Source organism: Trachymyrmex cornetzi, unplaced genomic scaffold (assembly GCF_001594075.2).
Source record: "Trachymyrmex cornetzi isolate Tcor2-1 unplaced genomic scaffold, Tcor1.1 scaffold11, whole genome shotgun sequence".
NCBI classification, from domain to species: Eukaryota; Metazoa; Arthropoda; class Insecta; order Hymenoptera; family Formicidae; genus Trachymyrmex; species Trachymyrmex cornetzi.
The window spans coordinates 2,391,762-2,409,963 of record NW_017295653.1 but is presented as its reverse complement, the minus strand read 5'-3'; the positions used below and the strand labels follow the sequence as shown (position 1 = coordinate 2,409,963).

Here is an 18,202-nt window from a genome sequence, read left to right as displayed (position 1 = left end):
GTTTACTTGTGTTACAACTATAATAATAATTACATCAAATTATTTTAAGTTTTTAGAATATTAGAAATTTTAAGTTTAAAGAATCTTATTTATATACGTAATAATTACATTTTATAATTGCTTATTGATGTATCCTTCCTGATTTCGTGAAATCAAAGTGAGGTTTATTTTTTAATGAGCTCTACTTTCAGAATGACGAAGTAATGCAGCAGGCAACTCCGACATAATGTCGATATAATGGCCGTCAACAAACATCGTTTGAACTATCTATCAGGGTCAAGAATATGACCATGACCAAACACGACTTTAATGGTGACGACAAAGTCGCGGCAACATGCGTATCGCTATTGTACCTCCTATTAGCAATTAGCTGCTATAAAACGAGCGAATAGAGTTATGCCGGATGTTGCACCTGCGAGGAGGAGAAATAGAAAAAGGCTCCGATACAGCTAATAATATCCTTTTAAAAGTAGTCCGAAAGTACGACTCACCTATTTTTCACACCTCATTAGTCCCTATATCAAATTTATTTATCAATCATGAAAAAAATTACAATGTGTTGAATCTCAATATTTAAAAAATTACGGATGTAATTATGTTAAGGAGGTTGTAAGGCAAATGCAATATGTTAAGAACTATTTGAAAAAATTACAGACTATTCTAAATTTCATTTAATAATAATACAAAAAAAAATAGAAACAATTGACCATCTGGATCAAAAGTTATTTAAATAAGTAGTAATATTTTTTTAATTTGTACTCTAATATAAATATATGAAAATATATTATAAAATAATGATAAAAATTTCAATTTTTTTATATAAATACTCTAGGAATTCAACAATATTTTTGTAAAGTTATCTTGAGATGCAGACATTAATTGTTCAGTAAATAAATAAAATTTGTTATTTGTTATAAACTAATGGTGAATCTCAATGAAACTTTGCATAAGTCATGTTTAGTACTCAACATATTTATATAAAAACATTTAGATTTTTCTTATTATTTTAACAATTTTTGTTTATAACAATAAAACTAATAACAAATAAAATAAATAACCTATAAAAATGTGTTGCTCAATAAAACCAGAATGTTATGAACACAACTTTCAAATGTATGTAGATTGTTTAAAGCGAAAATATTAATATATGTGTTTTGTGCCCTTACAACCTCCTTACAGCTTCTATTCAAATATAATTGCTTGTAAAGTTGTCATCTTGAAACTCTGACGATGATAATAATAATTCATTCGGAAATAATATCCGAGAATAATAATTCAATAAAAGACTATAAGCCATTTAAAACTGTTACGTTATTTATAAATCTCGCAATAGGTGATATCAAAAACAATATAATGCCACGGTCGATCCTCATGGTGCAGGTCAATCGACCATGTAGGCACGACCGTGAGTCACCATAGTCTTTACCCCTTGTCATGTCGATGTATCTGTATTTCATTAGGCTCCCACGCAGTCAAACAGTCATTTAGCCGTGGAACATAAACCAGACAGAGCGGGATTAATAATACACGATTCATTTCGCGACCGTTGAATCGAAAAAAAAACCAGACCATGTGATAAAATTGCGTAACGAATAATTTGTCAGCGTTACAAAATACTATATGGAATATTGAAGTAATATCTCGCGAAAAATATATAACTATTTCCGGATTACACATGTAGATACTTAATGTAAAAATACGAAACGCAATCTCCGTAACCAACGAGTTGCAGTCGCGTAATTGTAATTATCAAATTTATCGCTGATTCAAACGGCTTCCCGATGTGCAATTAGAAAGTTGCAATTATATGTTAAAATATTAACATATGTATTATAAATTCGTTTCGATTAAACTAACGTCAAAGTTGGAATTTATTTCGATGATATCGCTGACATATATATCGATACCGAATATATATATCTGTGGAAAGCTATTATAATATATTTTATCTCCGTATCGGTTCACCGTATCGGCGTGCATTTAAATGCTTCCTGCTTGCTTGCTAATGCAAACCAGTGCTTATGGCATTCAGATAGGTATCAGTCTGTTAAACTTAAGCATTCGTGCGCTAACAGGAACCGAGCGCGGCCGAGGAGATTCTCGCGTGCGTCTCGTTGTGAATGAAACCGCAGACACGCTGCCGCGTGCAGCGGGCTTGCCATGGATAAAGTATAAGCAGTATCCTGAGGCTGAAAGGTCACTACTACGCCACGGTAGGACTTATCGAGTACTCGCTGCTGCTGCTGCTGCTACTACTACTACTACTACCACCACTCGGCGAGTAGAAACCGGAAAGACTTACTCGCTCCTCGCAACGTGTCTGTCGGTCGTCCGCGTTGCACCTATTTCAGAGTTGCATTCAATCGCGCGATTGCATCTGCATGAGCGTCGCTAACTATATCGCGATACCGTCGCTCGAAGTGTCGAACAAACAAATTCCACGTCGACTCTCGCTCAGGATTGCTCGGGATTTCGAAATAAATAATACGCTGTTTTCTTTGTCGCTGCGCTGTATTGCACTAGAACTTTCTATCCTGCTTTCAAACTTCAAACATATCCGTTTCATTTCAATTATGTACAACGTATTGCATCAATTTATATAAATGAGATTCTTTAAACTTATAAATGATTTGCCATAATAATCGTCAGTTGTAACAAATACTCTTAAATATATACGTAATCTACATAATCTATAATTGTACACAGAGCGATAATTTTACATAATCATGATGTAACACAACATGTATACAAGTGTATACTAGCTCAGCCAAAAGAATATAATGGTTCGGCGAGATTTTCATCGTGAATTTCATTCAAGATCCTGTTCCTGAATTGTGTTTTAAAATTTATTTCATCAATGAATACACATATAAAAAATAAAAATTGATTTAAATAGTAAAAGTAATCCATATATTTCCATGGAAAACTCATGTAAAAAAGAAATTTCTTTACATCTCTTAGAAGAATCGCGCATGAATCACGTGTAACTTTTAGAGTCGTCACGGCCTTGTAAATCCTCGCAACACAGATCTATCTGTAATGCCAATAAATTGTCGAAGGAGTTTTTCAATGGCTTGTAATAAAATGAACCGAATTGCTCAATCTGTTTTAAATTCGCTCGACAATGGTAAACGCGACAAGTGACAATGACCAAGACGCGGCGCTGATTCCACCGATTATTCACACTCGTTCGCGGCTGCATCCTGGTGCACACGTGCGGTTGTTAGAGAAGAGAATGCACATGTCGACCATATGGTCACGCATAAAACAAGTTCGTGTACGCAAGAAGTACAAGGTCACTACCCCCTGCGCATGAATCGATGCAATATTCTGTAACTTTAACAGATATCTCTCTGAGATATTATCACTCGCTCCCTTCCCGCTTGCCTCGTGCGCGAAGGAAAAGTTGCCCTTTAATTTATAACACAAATATAATTAACAAAGACACAAATCGAGCCACAATAAGTGGTTATGAACTCTCTCCTTTAATTAACAAAGAAAATAATAATTTCACTCTAATATAAAGGCTATAGGAGTCAACGCTGGATATATTAAGCGATAATTTTTACAAAGATCAAATATATTATTTAATCCACATATCACCCTTGAACGTTTCAACTCAAATTCGAGTCATCTTCAGCAATTCCATCCATCCATCAAACGCACTGCGAAGAGATATTGCATCGCAAAATAATATCTCCAAACTCATTGCATGCAATGCCATGGCTAATCATGAAGTGAGACCCATATTCAATCAGTTTCACAGCTGAGTGGTGATGAGCAACTCAAACTCGCATGTCCACCATACACATTCCAAACAGAGTACATTTTTCACAATATTACAAAGAATTCAGTGTCCAGAATCGTCGACAAATACAAATTTTTTCAAACTTCATGATTAGCCATGGCATTGCATGCAATAAGTTTGGAGATATTATTTTGCGATGCAATATCTCTTCGCAGTGCGTTTGATGGATGGATGGAATTGCTGAAGATGACTCGAATTTGAGTTGAAACGTTCAAGGGTGATATGTGGATTAAATAATATATTTGATCTTTGTAAAAGTATCGCTTAATATATCCAGCGTTGGCTCCTATAGCCTTTATATTAGAGTGAAATTATTATTTTCTTTGTTATAGTACAAAGTTATCCTCACCTTTTTTCAGGAAATTTTCTTAGAAACGACGAATAATATTTAACGTTAAAAATAATATCAATTTATAAAATAAATGTATAAAATTACTAACTATAATATAAAAAAAAAAAAGATGATTGCTGCTTTTATTTTTCCTAATTTCTATTTTCGTCTCGCACTATTATTTACACCGTCACTCCATAAAATCTCGCGCAGTGTGGAACGGTCTGCGAGAAATCTCCGCGTCATTTCAGTCGTTCAGTATATTTACCAAGGAGAAGCGCATACCGACGCATTAGAGTCGAAACGATATCGAACGATCGAATGGCGTAATCCGACTTAGGCATCGTCGCCGACAACAAAGAGTTTATGTTAATGCCACGACGTGCAGCGATTTTGCAATCGCAAGACACGTGCATCTAATTCCATCTTCCATTCGCGAAATGCCATTCCTTGTCTCTCAAGATTATATTAAAAGGTTGTAATTTTCTAAATAAAATGCAAATCGTTCGTCGATCGATCGGCGTTGCTTTGTTAACATAGACAAAACAAAAAGTTATTTACAGATTTAGTTTAAGTAGGTATATCTCATTCGCGACACTACAAATATTGTGTTTCCTCTAATTTCGTAATCATCTCTTTAGAAATTTATTTTAACAGCCCTGATAATTTAAAAACCATACATCCGTTTTGTTATTTATAAAATAATTTCCATCGAATGTAGGCGGATTATTAGCTACGCGCGACTAATTAAAGCGTGAGAACTTGGCAAAAAGAGACGGCAGAGGAAAGAGAGAGGGTTCGTATTCGGGTCACTGATAAGGGAAGGATGTGAGTCGTTGAGATCACTAAAACGACAGGTTGAATAAATTATATCGACGTTTATGCGTTACGGGAGCAACGTGCTGAAAAGCTACGGCGCTGCTCTCGGAGATTGCCTGGCCGAGAGATATTTATATCCTGCTTGCTGTGTGTAGACACCATCACTATCTTGTATTTTATGTACGCCACGGAACTGATGGAGGTGCAGTGACCGCCAAAATTCACTTTACATTTGCGACATTACGATAAAAATATTTCTACTCTCACTGTGCGACGCTCGTTTGTCACAATGTAACGTTTGAACAGATATAGTATCTATCGGCTATAAATACTCGCTACACTTCATACTTTTAGTTCTTTTTTTTTTAAATTATGTTAAAGTGGACCAATACGACTTTTATCGCGGGATATGTTTGGAACCACTTCTCTTCCGCTCGAACTAAATCTAACCAGGCCTGAAGCAGAGCTCGAGTTAACGCACCATGAACAAGCTTGAGAAGGCACGTGGGCACCTTGGAAAGGCTCTCATTCCTCATTAGTGACATTTACGTCGTTTGACAGAAAAAAAGTGTCGACATGCCATAGTTGTAGGTCGTAGCTTCCACCCGGTTTCGCTCGTTTCCCTCACATAGCTACGGTGAAATCTGCCAAACTGTTATTTAATTCCCATGAGGAGACTCAGAGATTCCTTGGTTTTCGATGTCATCTTGGCTTTCAAAAGTTTCTTTATTTTAGGATTTGTCAGTCTTGCAATAAAAATTTTTAGGTTCTTTAATGAGACATCTTAAAAAGATTCTCTAAAGATTCATGTTCAGTCCCTAAAATCTTATAAATGATTTACTGCCATGTAAGTATAAGACTCCCTGGAAATTCTCATTATATATTTATATAAATTCAAAAATATTCATCTTGACTTTCAAGATTTCAAAAATTGAACTGTATACAAGAAAAAAATTATGTATAATAATATTAATAGTACGAGCCAATAGCAATCTAATTAAAAATAATCTTGGTCAATTTTTCATTAATTCAATAACGGTAAAACAAATATTTTATGAAAACAAGAACATATATGATATATTTATTTCATTATGTAAATCAACAAAATTATTTCCAATTTATAATAATAATTCGAAATTAGACCGATGAGAATAAACCAATTAATTAAGAGAAAAATAATATATGAATTATTTCTCTCTTAATTAATTGATTTATTCTTGTCGGTCTAATTATTATTATAATTGTTTACATATGTCTCTCTAAAAAATGACGTTTCTCGCACTAATTATTGGTTATTGCGACAAATATTGCCGAAGCCTTGATGTCAAATTTGAAGAACGCCCACAAAAAATTCGGGACATCCGGGTTTGAATCCCGGCTGAGATAATATTTTTCACAATAAATTATTTATAGTTTTTTAAAATGTTTAACATAATTTTTCACTTCTCTCTCTCTCTCTCTCTCTCACTTTAAATCTATGCGATATTGCAGTTGTGCAACGACCAATAAGCGATCTAGTTTTGCCTGATAAAATCAAGCCCGATTCCGTTCGAAGCGGTTCATGATAGGCTCGCTTTTATATACTCCTTGTCGATTTAGCAACTTGATCAATATGTCTCGTACGCGAGCAAGACAGCGAATGCAGAGGATCGATTTGCTCGACGTCGACAATTAACGATCGGTTCGCGCCGAATCTCGATTTAACGCGCCTCGAATTTCACGCTCTCGATATCGCGCTCGACATACCGTCGAGTGAAAGCAGATGATTTATACAGGGTGTTCCGAAACGCTAACAAACGAAAATCATGATGCGAATCGTTGCAGTTTAATTATGTTTTCTTCCTCCTTGGATTTAAAAAAATTTTTCAAATTTTTTAAGGATTTTTCATGGAATCAAGTGCCAAAGACTATGAGCTTTGTCGCGTTGAAGTAACTGTGCCCTATCGTTCATTGGATAAAGAACCCTGAAGATATTTTTGTCGACCCTTGCCCTGAACTAAATCAATGGAGAACGAGTGTCGGGGGTGCAACGCATCTGTTCTTCGATAGTGGAACTACAACCCCCGGATATTAAAGTGGGTGATCATACTCCACATTCGTACGTTTCGTGATACACTTTGTGATTTCGGAATTGAAAGATATAAAATTTATGTGCCCAGAATAGATAAGAAACACAATCAACTTGCGATACCAAGAATCCATTAAAAAAACTAGAAATCTAAGAAATTAACAATGTAAAGTTTATAGATATAAAAAATTTATAAAACAGGAAGCTCATGAAATCTAACGTCTATTAAATTGTGGATAGGTACAAAAAATTATAAAGTCAGTTATAAATTTAAGAATGTACGAATTCAAAGATCTGCGAGGCAAATAAGCATTAAAGTATCCCCCTCACATTTGATAAGTATGCATTTCCGGTTGCTCTTTCACGCAATATGTATTTCTGTCACATGCAATATCGTAAACCACGTCGCGCGTTGGAAATCGGCGTGTTCGATCGAGGGAATCGAATGTCGAGAACCGGTTAGTTAACCTTGTTCTGGCATTTAAGAAAAAATTTTCAAAAGTAAGAAGCACGTTAGTGAGAAACTCGTTCACCGAGTTAATAGCAGTTGCTTATACTACATCCGCAAATCTCCACATTAGTAGTTAATCATAAAAGTTTCCCGAAGTATAACATGCCCGTTAAATTGTTGTTCTTTTTTAGTTTTTATTTGTAGCTCTTCTAACGTTTATTAACAGGAGTTTCCAACATCTGATCTCACAGATATTAACAATGTATACAGTTTGCACATTAATTACCTATTTTTAATGATAATAAAGTAAAGACTTTTAATATATTATTTATGAGATTTCTAATCTTAAAGAACCCACTTGCTTACACACTGAGAAAAATGTCTGATTGAAAATGGACGAACCAGAAGATTCTGATTATATATCAATCAGAATTCCGGTTATTTCAATTAAAATTCTAGTGGATTTATTTTCAACTAGAATTCCAATTAATCCAACCAGACCAGATTTTTCTCAGTGCAGATCTTGATTATCGTCGATAAATTTCATAGACCGTTTGCTCCTTTATTGCTTTAATACTAGATTGGACTGAGTTAAATAAAATTCTAATTATTTTAAAACTTTGAAATTTTGTTATTTTATAACTCTTTGATTTTTTATAAAAAAAAAGTGGTGGGTGGATTGTACTTGACGGGAGAATCGCAGTCTACAGACATACAAAAGTGCCCTTCGAACGAGACTGATTGCCAGAAGAGGCAAAGAGATCTCAAGGAAGGGAGGATCAGAGAGAGGATCTCGGAGAACAAAAAGCTCGACCACGAGTGGACAGTGGCACAAAGTATCGAGTAACATTCGTCATGGTGACTGCGGAGACGTCGACCTCGGATGCATCCCGGTCTTACTAGTCGCGTATATTATATTTGTGTGTGCGTGTATACGTGAGTGCAACCGTATACACAAGTCCATTTCGCGGCACGGCAGATGCGCATCTTCGCGGACAGATTTAATCCTCTTTCTCGAATAGAGAGGCGGCTTTTGTAGATTAGAACGGTAAATTGGACGAGAGCGGAGACAATGACTTTGTAAACGATGCCGTCGAAACGGTTATCTCCCTTTCTTCCCCGAACTCGAATATTTATATATGAAATATTTGCGTCGAAAACTTTGGAGGCCTCCACCAAAGAACTTGCAGACTCAAACCGTACGTGCCAAAGGTCAGTGCACCACAGTGCTGGTACGAAATTAACCTAACTATACAGTGTAGCACTCGTACAATCGCTTGTTTTCCAGATTCTCAAGTACGGGCTTAGGTCTACGCACCCGTTTCCAATCGCGAGAGTTCGATACTCGGAAGAAGCGATTTTCCTAAGAAGAGAAACGAGAATATCGATGTCTCTGTTCAAAGATAAATATTTATTATGCATCAAGTGCATTTACGTGCATCACTGTTATATTATTGTAAAAAATATACTGCAGCAGCTCATTAAGATATACTTCAAGAAAAATATACTTGACTACCGCGTCTCTTGAGTCACACATAAGTAATTAGCATAATTGATTGTTAACGATTGACCGCGACGTCGATAAATCAGCGAGAGTCGTTAAAATCAACGTCGTTCTTTCTTCATGCACTGAAAAAAATTTATTAAATCTTAATAATATTTCTTTAAAGTAAATATTTACTTACAATAAATAAATATTTACTGAATAAAAAATGATAAGTTAAATCAAATTAATAGTTTTTAATATCAAATAAATATATGTTTACATTTAGTAAATATTTACTTAGAACTATTCAAACATTTATTAAAATTTAGTATTTTTTCAGTGTGGGACGTGCACTGATAACGATAAAGACTATATAGAATGACGAAGCGTCAGTGAACGCCCACACAACGAGAGCGACAGGATCGAAACTTGATTGAATCTCTGTCACCATCAAACTCTCTTTCCTGATTTTTAAGTGATAGTTAAGCTCCCGCGTCAATTGAGCTTTTAACGATTCAACAATACCTACAGATACCATAAATGTTAGAAGAATCGGAATATTTACAATCAAGAATCATAAAGAAGAATTACATGAAATAAAGAAACATTTTGTCATCTTCCTTATTAAATTGGCTATCATCTGATTCTACCATAATTTCATTTAATCCTTGACTCTTTTTAATTTATCTTTTAAAGCAATTATTTATCAATAATTATTAATATTTATTACCGCTAAAGTTTTTATTAATTTGCAAACATCTTGAAAGAAAGTTGAGATGTTACTAATTGCTATTGTGTCAATTTGTCAAGCGATAAGATGCCATAATCTGTTTATCTTACAGCTTAATATTTGCGATCGAGATATCCTTCTTGTTGATATTATGAATCACAAATTGGCGGAGTTTGCAATAAATCGCATTTTCTTTAGTCATGAGTAGCATCCGTTCTGTGGACACGCGTTATTATCATTTACGCGATATCGTGAACCAAACAAACGCACACAGCTCTGTTTTAATTGTCCTAACTACGAGAAAGAGTGCGAGTTACACTTGCAAATTAAAGTCCTGGGTAACAATCATGTAATCTTTTCTTTAGAGCAGAAACATGAAAAGTGAAAATTTTTATGGTATGTACACATATGCATACAAAAAAAGTTTTCACTTTTCACGTTTCCACCGTAGGGACAAAATTACACAATTGTTACCCTGGTTGTGTTCAATAATAAAAAAACAAATAAATTCAATGAAAAACTTTTGCAATTTTTCAGAGGGATTTTTTCCACAAAGGTGACTGGTCCACACAGAGCTTAGTGAACGGACTCGAGTTCAATATACTGTGGACACTCACGTACATCTACACACCGCACGCTCTCAAATACATACGCTTTCTTGAACGATAGTATGATGAAGAATAAAAAAAAGGCAAAGAAGAGGTATAAAAAATACATCTGAGGCATAAAGGCGGCGATATAACCTGAGACACAAAAAATATCTCCTATCTCGTTAGTACTAAATGACTCTATACAAGATTATTTTAAAGCGCTTTTATGAAACCTAAAAGAAAAAAAAGAGTTTTGTATATTTTTCGAAAAGCATCAGAAATATTGTTTGAATACTTTGGATTTAAATGAGAAAAATAATGAAGCGTCTTATCTAAAGATAGTTAAAATTAACACACGATTTTCTTTTCATTCCCAGTCAGGATGTTCAGTGCGGACTGAAATACGCCTATTGACCAATGTCAATAACTGTAACAGTGTCAACGAATGCGGCATTTCCTAGCCTAGTTTCCACGAGCACGCGGACTCCCTCCCCCCCCCCTCTCTCCCTCTCTCTTTCTCTCTCCTTCTCTCTTTTATAAAGCTCTTTCTCTCTTTCAGTAAGCTTAATTACGTAGGTCTTCACACAAACACGGATTAAACCGCAACCATATAAAATTTGCGATAAATTCATAATCATGTAACCGAATGGTTTCCTGAAGGAAATAAAAAATTGGTTTCTTACATCTATCTAATTCTTCGATAAGTAAATTAAAAAAAATTGCACACTCAAATTAGTCTTAAAACTCACAAATAAAATTTCCTCTAAATATGTTTTTGAATTCGTCGAGGTCTCTTTAAAAGGTGCAGAATTATTTTATTATTCCATCGACAGCAATAAGTAATTCAAAAGCTAAAAGACTCTGATACGATAAGTACGATTAATGGTGAGAGAAGATCAAACCGCATACACGTCGCACTTGTATACACAGCTGTAGCTTGTAGATGCGTTCGAGAAGTACAGATTACACGAAAGCAGATTGCTTGTCAATCAAAAGCACTGAGCTCGCGGAGTACGATGCGCGCGAATAAATGGCTCGTTGTAATAAACTAAGTCGTCGCCAGTCGCGGTTTAAAGCCGGATCAACGGCGATATTATCTGCAGTAATTCCTATAAACGAGTCCGACCTCGTCGACGACAGCCCCGAGTCAAACTGAGTCGCTGAACGAAGTCCGAAGGGGCCGATCTTCGTCGCTCGCACGCGATGTAATATATCAGTCGTCCTTATATAGCGAAGCATCAAGCCAAAGATTTAAAGAGTCCAGATTGTTATATAAATAGAAGAATTAAATTAAAAAGAAATTTAAGCGACTTAAACTTAAGTCTAAAAATCTTAAGATAATAATTGATTCTCAACTATATGACTACGAAAACCACATCTAATTGTAAGTTCTAAAGTGTCCTGTCTGAAGTACAGAATGCAAATTGACCTTCACTTTATTGACAGAGAAAAGTTCAAAGTTTTTTTACCTACAATTTAGTATCTTATAGTACCAATTTTAATAGTAAGTGCTTACTTATGTTTAGTAATATTCAAAGAAATATGTATTAAGATTCAGTAAATGTTTTCAGCGTATTATTGTTGAATTCCGTCTATTATGTCTATTTTTACCAGTGCAAATTAACTTTAATCTCAATTTAACTTGCTCTTTCTCGTCTTCTAGGAATTAGAAAAAGAGTAGATTGAACCGAGATTAAAATGAATCCACATTGGTAGAAATAGACATTAAAAGACTTCTATTTACACGCGATACGCGATTTTTCCAAACGAGAACAAGTTTTTCACGTACACTGAGACTCTATTTAAGTCCGAAAGAATATTGACCTCGATAATGCGACGTCATTCGTGCCGGTTTCGAATCGGCACGACTAGAAATATGTATATAATAACCCAGTTTCTCGTTGGTTCCCTCCCTGATGCGTGGTCGGAAATGCGGTCAGGTATTATTGCGTGTAGGACTGTTGCGTAAGAGACGTAATCGGACATTTCTGGCAACTTTTAAAAGCGACGGAGCAAAGACACCAGTCTCGGCGTCGACAATACCCTCCTACGTACCCTCTACGATTCCACAGCAATTTCCCACGACCCTCGTCGAACCGTGAGCACCATAAAGGCTGGACTATCGATTTTGCATCGCGCGTCTTTTTCCGTCACGCCGCGGGAGCTTCTTGGGTTCGTATACCAAATAGGGATGCATTAAAAATACCCTGATATCATCACGGTATCGATGGTTTCGTATATACAATGCTTAAAGTGAAAGTTTATCCTTCAATCTTACGTAATTCAATTTAATTGTTAATAATATTGCTTCAAATTTTTTTTCATTTGGCAGCAAAAATGTCGAATTCGTTTGCATTAATTAATATTATTTAATATCTATTCCTCAAATTATTTCCAATCTGTTGGATAAAAACGCGTACGTTTCCCAACGCTGTACATTTCCTAACTTTTTTCTCATTTTAGTTTCTTGTCACTCGAAAGAAAACTGAAGACCCCGTGCCACAAAATGGAGCAATCTGAAAGGTACAAAGTATACAAGACGCAACATCGTACGTGACAGAAATACGCGCGTGAGTCTGTCGTTAACATGCGATTGCATAATCACACAATTACATTTGCAGAAATTTCGCGAGAGACGAAACACCACGGTATGTATTTACGTTACACGACAACGGCACGTGGTCGACCCCGTTCAAGGTAACAGCCAGCGGAGACCTGGAGAGTGAACGGCAGTATTGCATTTAGATGTCTATAAAGCAACGATATTCTGACAATGACTGTTGCACGTGTTAGGAAAATAATAGAATAATTATAAAATCGTAAAGAGTACTATTACACCGAAAAAAAAGTGATATTCGCTGTAAAAAAAGATAGCGCGAGATAACTTTGTTACATTATCAAGAATTCGATACTATGTAACTCGGTTTGCCTATCGGGTTCAGATAAAATTGGGTTGGTAACAGTAGCTAAGGGAGATCCACCGGAAGATGATCCAAGATTAGCCGAATAACCGTGAACGAAATAAGAGGGTCGGGCTTACTGGTCGCATTCTCCCACAGGCTACATTGAGAATGTCAACAGAGCCGAGAGGGTAAATGCGGATCCAATTGGGTCACAAAGATCTCGAGACCAACTAGTAAAGTTTCACAACTTTAGGAATTCAGAATTCCTATAGAAACTCTTGAACAATTCTAAGCTCCTGTAGCTTCGAATTAAAAAATTTTCAAACTAAAAAAAAAAATCTTATCAAGAGTAATCGAATGTTTGATAATTCTAAAATTTCAAGGTTTCCAAGACTTTCAATCTCTAATGCTCGTTTCCACTTAGATAATCTCGATTCAATTTTATCTCTCTTTATCTATTCTAGTACTAAAGATTAGAAAAAGATGAAGAGTAAGTTGAACCAAGATTAAAGTTAATCAACGTTAGTGGAAACGGAGTAAAGCTTTACAAATTGTGTTTGAAAGTTCAAAGTTACTAGAAAGAGAGAGAAAGAGAAAGAGAGAGAGAGAGAGAGATCTTCTTTCTAGCAACATCAAAACTTCAAAGTTATAATAACGAAATTTCGAAATTTGTCGAATTAGGGCAATGGCATATAAAAACTTGAGCAGCAAATCGTAAGCAGTAATCGAATTACTCAATCGTAACAGAAATCGTAAGACCATAACGTAAGCAATATCAAATCCAACATGTTGATTTCTTTACTGCTTAAGTTTTTTTGTGTGTCGTAGCCCTCAGGCCCGATAAAATGTTCGCCATATGTTCGAACTGAGAATCGATTCTAGACGGAGAACTCAGGTCTAGGCAGTAAGAAAAAGACACGATGACTTGGCATATTAACAGTCGTCAATCGATAACGCCGCGTGCACGCATACGCGTATGTAAAACGCGTGCACACCCGCGGCGACCGCGATCTAATGGTTCGTTAATAAATTAATGCAGGAAAGGTCAGACGGACCATAACTCTTTGAGATCCTGCCACTGATACATCGAGTGTAAAAGCGTATTGAGTGTAAAGTTCTCACTTTACATTTGCAGGCGATTTCAGCTTTCAATAAATATAAATTTTCATTCTTCAGAGCCAAATACTAAGTACGATAATTATCAATTACAATATGATTAGTATACACTACCACGTTCTTATCCAACAAATTAAAAATAATTTAAACGAAAGGTATTAAATAATATTAACCTTTACAAGATGGAAAAGCCACTATAGTGGCTCTGAAACAGTGTCATATTTTACAAGAAATATAATCAAATGAATTATAAATCTTACTTAATGGAAAGCTCGAATCTATCAGATTTTAAAAATAGATCTCCGCCCTTTAAAGGTTAATTAATGCAATCAAATCCGATGATTCATCCTCGTTGCCGACTCACAAAATTAGAGCGATATTAATAATGATATTAATAATACATGATGTTCTCTGATTTGATATTCATCTCAACAATCTGGTCTTATTGTAAACGAAATATTTATTAATTTGTATTATACTGAAGATGATCCAAAGTAAAAGTCAAAACGTTTATATTTTTGTTTTATTAATGTATTTTTTGCATACGATTAACTTGTGTTGGCTCGCATTGGTTTATTTTGAGTAAAGGATTATTTTTATTGGAGCCTTTCTTCTTTGTTATATATTTGATATTAATAATGACAAGAGTGATATTAACACTTTATGATCCAACTGGAAATTTGAAGATCCAATCGAATTTTCAATTTTAAATTATTCTGCCTTAAATTCAAACATATACAAAAAAGTGAAAAACGTTTCGGGTCATATTCTTGAATATTGAAAGAGTATTTTTAAATGTTTAAAAGTGTGCTAGAATTTTTTTCAGATTTAAAAAAAAAATAAAGTCAGACACCAGTGACCCGATTGGAGTACGAAAGTAGTGAAAAAAATGTTGGACCACGGAGGATTAATAATGATATTAATAATGACAGAGTTAAATTGAAATTACGAGAAATTAAAGAATACTTTGCAATAATTCGTTCACCGAGATATTGATGCGATCGAGAATCGAAACACCTCACAGAAAGAACGATTTTGTCGAAATATCTAAAAATTTAGGTAGATACAAATCTGAAAATAATTTCATTAGACCATTAAAATAATTAGGTAAGAATCTCAAGCATAATGAAGAATATTGCAAAAAGTTTGAGCAGGCGATGTAATTGTTTTGATGGTCCAATAAAATTATTTTCAGATCTGTTTCTAGTTAAACTTGCAGATATTTTAACAAAACTTTGCAGTGCTTGTATCGTTAATGACGGCTTTGCATTCATTTCACACGCAAATTATTTTTGAACGATCGTTAATTTATATACATCGTGTGATACTCTCAGCACGTAGCACCGACCCTTCCTCCGGTTCGCTCCATCGCGAAACATACCTCCGGGCTCTGCAATTTCCCACGTTTAAGTTTTTCCCCGCTATTTTCCACGTTTCCCGTGCATGCAATACATACGAATATGCAGGTAAACGTGCGCGTGCAGGGTCAAAGTCTTTCCTAAAAAATAGAGGGGAGAGAGAGAGAGAGAGAGAGAGAGAGAGAGAGAGAGAGAGAGAGAGGACTGATATGACATTTGTCGTACGACAAATTTTTCAAGAATTGTTAATTGGCTGCAGGAGAAATGAGTTCTCGATCTTTCTATTTTATAGCTCGCATAATAAATCAACAGACTTGAAAAGTTTGTTGTACAACGAATGTAATATCAACCTAATTCAATATTATGAAGATCGAATCTACTATAGTACGCACAATGATAAGTGTTATCTTATTAATTAAATATTGTGTAAGATAGATTATATATATATATATATATATATATACATATACTAAGAAAAAAATTGTTTAGTTCACTAAATTAATATAGTTCGTCTTTATTTCTTTCGATGAAATAAATACATACATCATTCGCTAATAAAAGAAATAGAGACAAACTAAATTAATTTAGTCAAATAAACATTTAATCAAGTGCACAATTTTTTTCTGTACATACTACTATTATGTAATAATATTCTTACGTTTGATTATATTCATTTGCAGTCAATGATTCACGTTTTTCCTACCGGGTGTTACGCGCGAAACGTCGCTCCCGGCAAATGACGTGAAGTGACGGAAATGACAGGATTGTCGATTACAAAATCAAAGATATCGATGACGACTACTTCGCTTGCATATAACTGCGTTTTCCATTCACAATATTAATTTCGACAATAAAATGGCAAAACTAGCAATGACGAAATTAATCATAATACAAAATTAACCCCTTGACTGTATAATAAAAGGTCATTTGGATCCAATGTGAAAATTTTTGGACGATTGTACAAATATATTTTTATACGTCTGTACGATTGATACTATGAGGGTTTAAATTGTAAAAAAACTTCGAAAGTGTACAGACACAATAGAAGTAATAAAGAATAAGGAACAAGTAGTTTCAACCTACACATCAGAACACAGTTCCTGTGAAGTTGAAATCTTAGTCTTTATTCCTTGTTCCTTCTATTGTATCTGCACGTTAAATCTTCCTCTATCAATCGCTATAAGAGATTCACTTGCATTTCATACTTCAAATAGAACCTTCAGAATTTATGTGTAGATTTTCACAGCTGTAGTCAAAGATAATTTTCTTCTAGTGTGTGAAATAGAGGTTCAAAGGAGAGTCGAGACATTTCCATGAAACAGGGGTTGTTAAAAGGTCTTCAAAATGGAGCTATAAATCAACTCTGATACATTACTTAATTAATCTTACGATAGTATCAGATCGTCATAAATTTGTTCTCTCAATATACATTCTTAATTAAAAAAAGACAAAACTAACAATGACAAATTAATTAATTAAAGTATAAATTTGATGTTATTTTTTATATTGAAACAGGGATGAAAAATTGAAAGGTTTCAAGCAAGAGTCTCCATGACTTGCAAGGAGAAACTTGTTAAAAGGCCACCTCCAAAATGGAGCTACAAATCAACTAACACATTACTCAATCAATCTCATGGTGGCACCGGATCCTTATCTCATCCCACGAATGACGCGAGGGGTGAATAATTACCCTCTTACGAGTTTAACAGTGACGTTCGACAATCGGCATCTCGCTGTCAACGCCGTCAACGGAAAGACAGTAGGGTTCCCTTTTGTCGCTTGGACGATGAGAGGGAAAAAGACGCAAGGCTTTGGTAGAACCGCTTGTTCCGTGTGAAAGAGAGGGAGAGAGAGAGACAGAGCGAGAGAATAATAGTTCTCGAGGGAGGGCCACCCCCTGCACGGACAGCCGGCGCCCCGTGCTCTACGCGACGACAGCCATGTGCCGCTCCCTCCCTCCACCCCCCAGGAAACCGCCGCCCATCGAGCGGCGGCGGTGGCGACGGCGGCGGCGATACCGCTGTCTTTCCTCGACGCCGCGGCTTCGTTTTATCCTGGGGCCCCCGCGGGATTCCGTTATCGCGGCCGCGCGACGACGGCGCACGGGAAAAAAACCGACTGACAAGACGTCGCAACGGGAACACACGGAACTCCGGATCCCGCTCTCCCGTCACCGTCGCTCTCGATTAATCCTCGCTTTGCCTCCGTCTCTCTCACTCGCGTACAACACTCACGCACGGCTCGCCACTCACCATCGTATCCGTCGCACGGCTGTCCGCCGCGTGTCCGTGCATATCCCGGGCGGGGAAGCCGAGTTAACACAGACGGGCAGAAGTTAAACGAGCAGAACGGGCGAAAGTCCTCGCTGAGAAGCGGCTAACTAAGATCAACGTGGGGCAAACGTCGCCCGGGATGTCGCCGACGTTCGATCGACCGATCGCGCGAACGAACGAACGAATGAACTAACGCGAGTCGACTAGTTCACCCGCGGGCACAGAAAATGGCGTTGCACGTAGACACAGTTGGCACGCAGCAGCAGCGG

At 36.0% G+C, this 18,202-nt stretch overlaps 1 protein-coding gene across 4 annotated transcripts in view; it reads right to left on the bottom strand.

Moving 5' to 3' along the window:
• The window catches only part of SCAR (wiskott-Aldrich syndrome protein family member 3 SCAR), a 39,588-nt gene extending 21,392 nt beyond the window's left edge, over positions 1 to 18,196 (bottom strand). For 3 of the 4 annotated variants that reach the window (XR_001940176.1, XM_018509608.1, XM_018509629.1), the window contains exon 1: positions 17,913 to 18,196. The gene's annotated coding sequence lies outside the window, so the exon portion shown is untranslated. Of the gene's footprint in view, positions 1 to 15,683; positions 15,713 to 17,912 lie in introns of those variants that run through there. The other variant, XM_018509615.1, reaches the window with a different exon arrangement.
• Between the last annotated feature and the right edge of the window lie 6 nt (positions 18,197 to 18,202).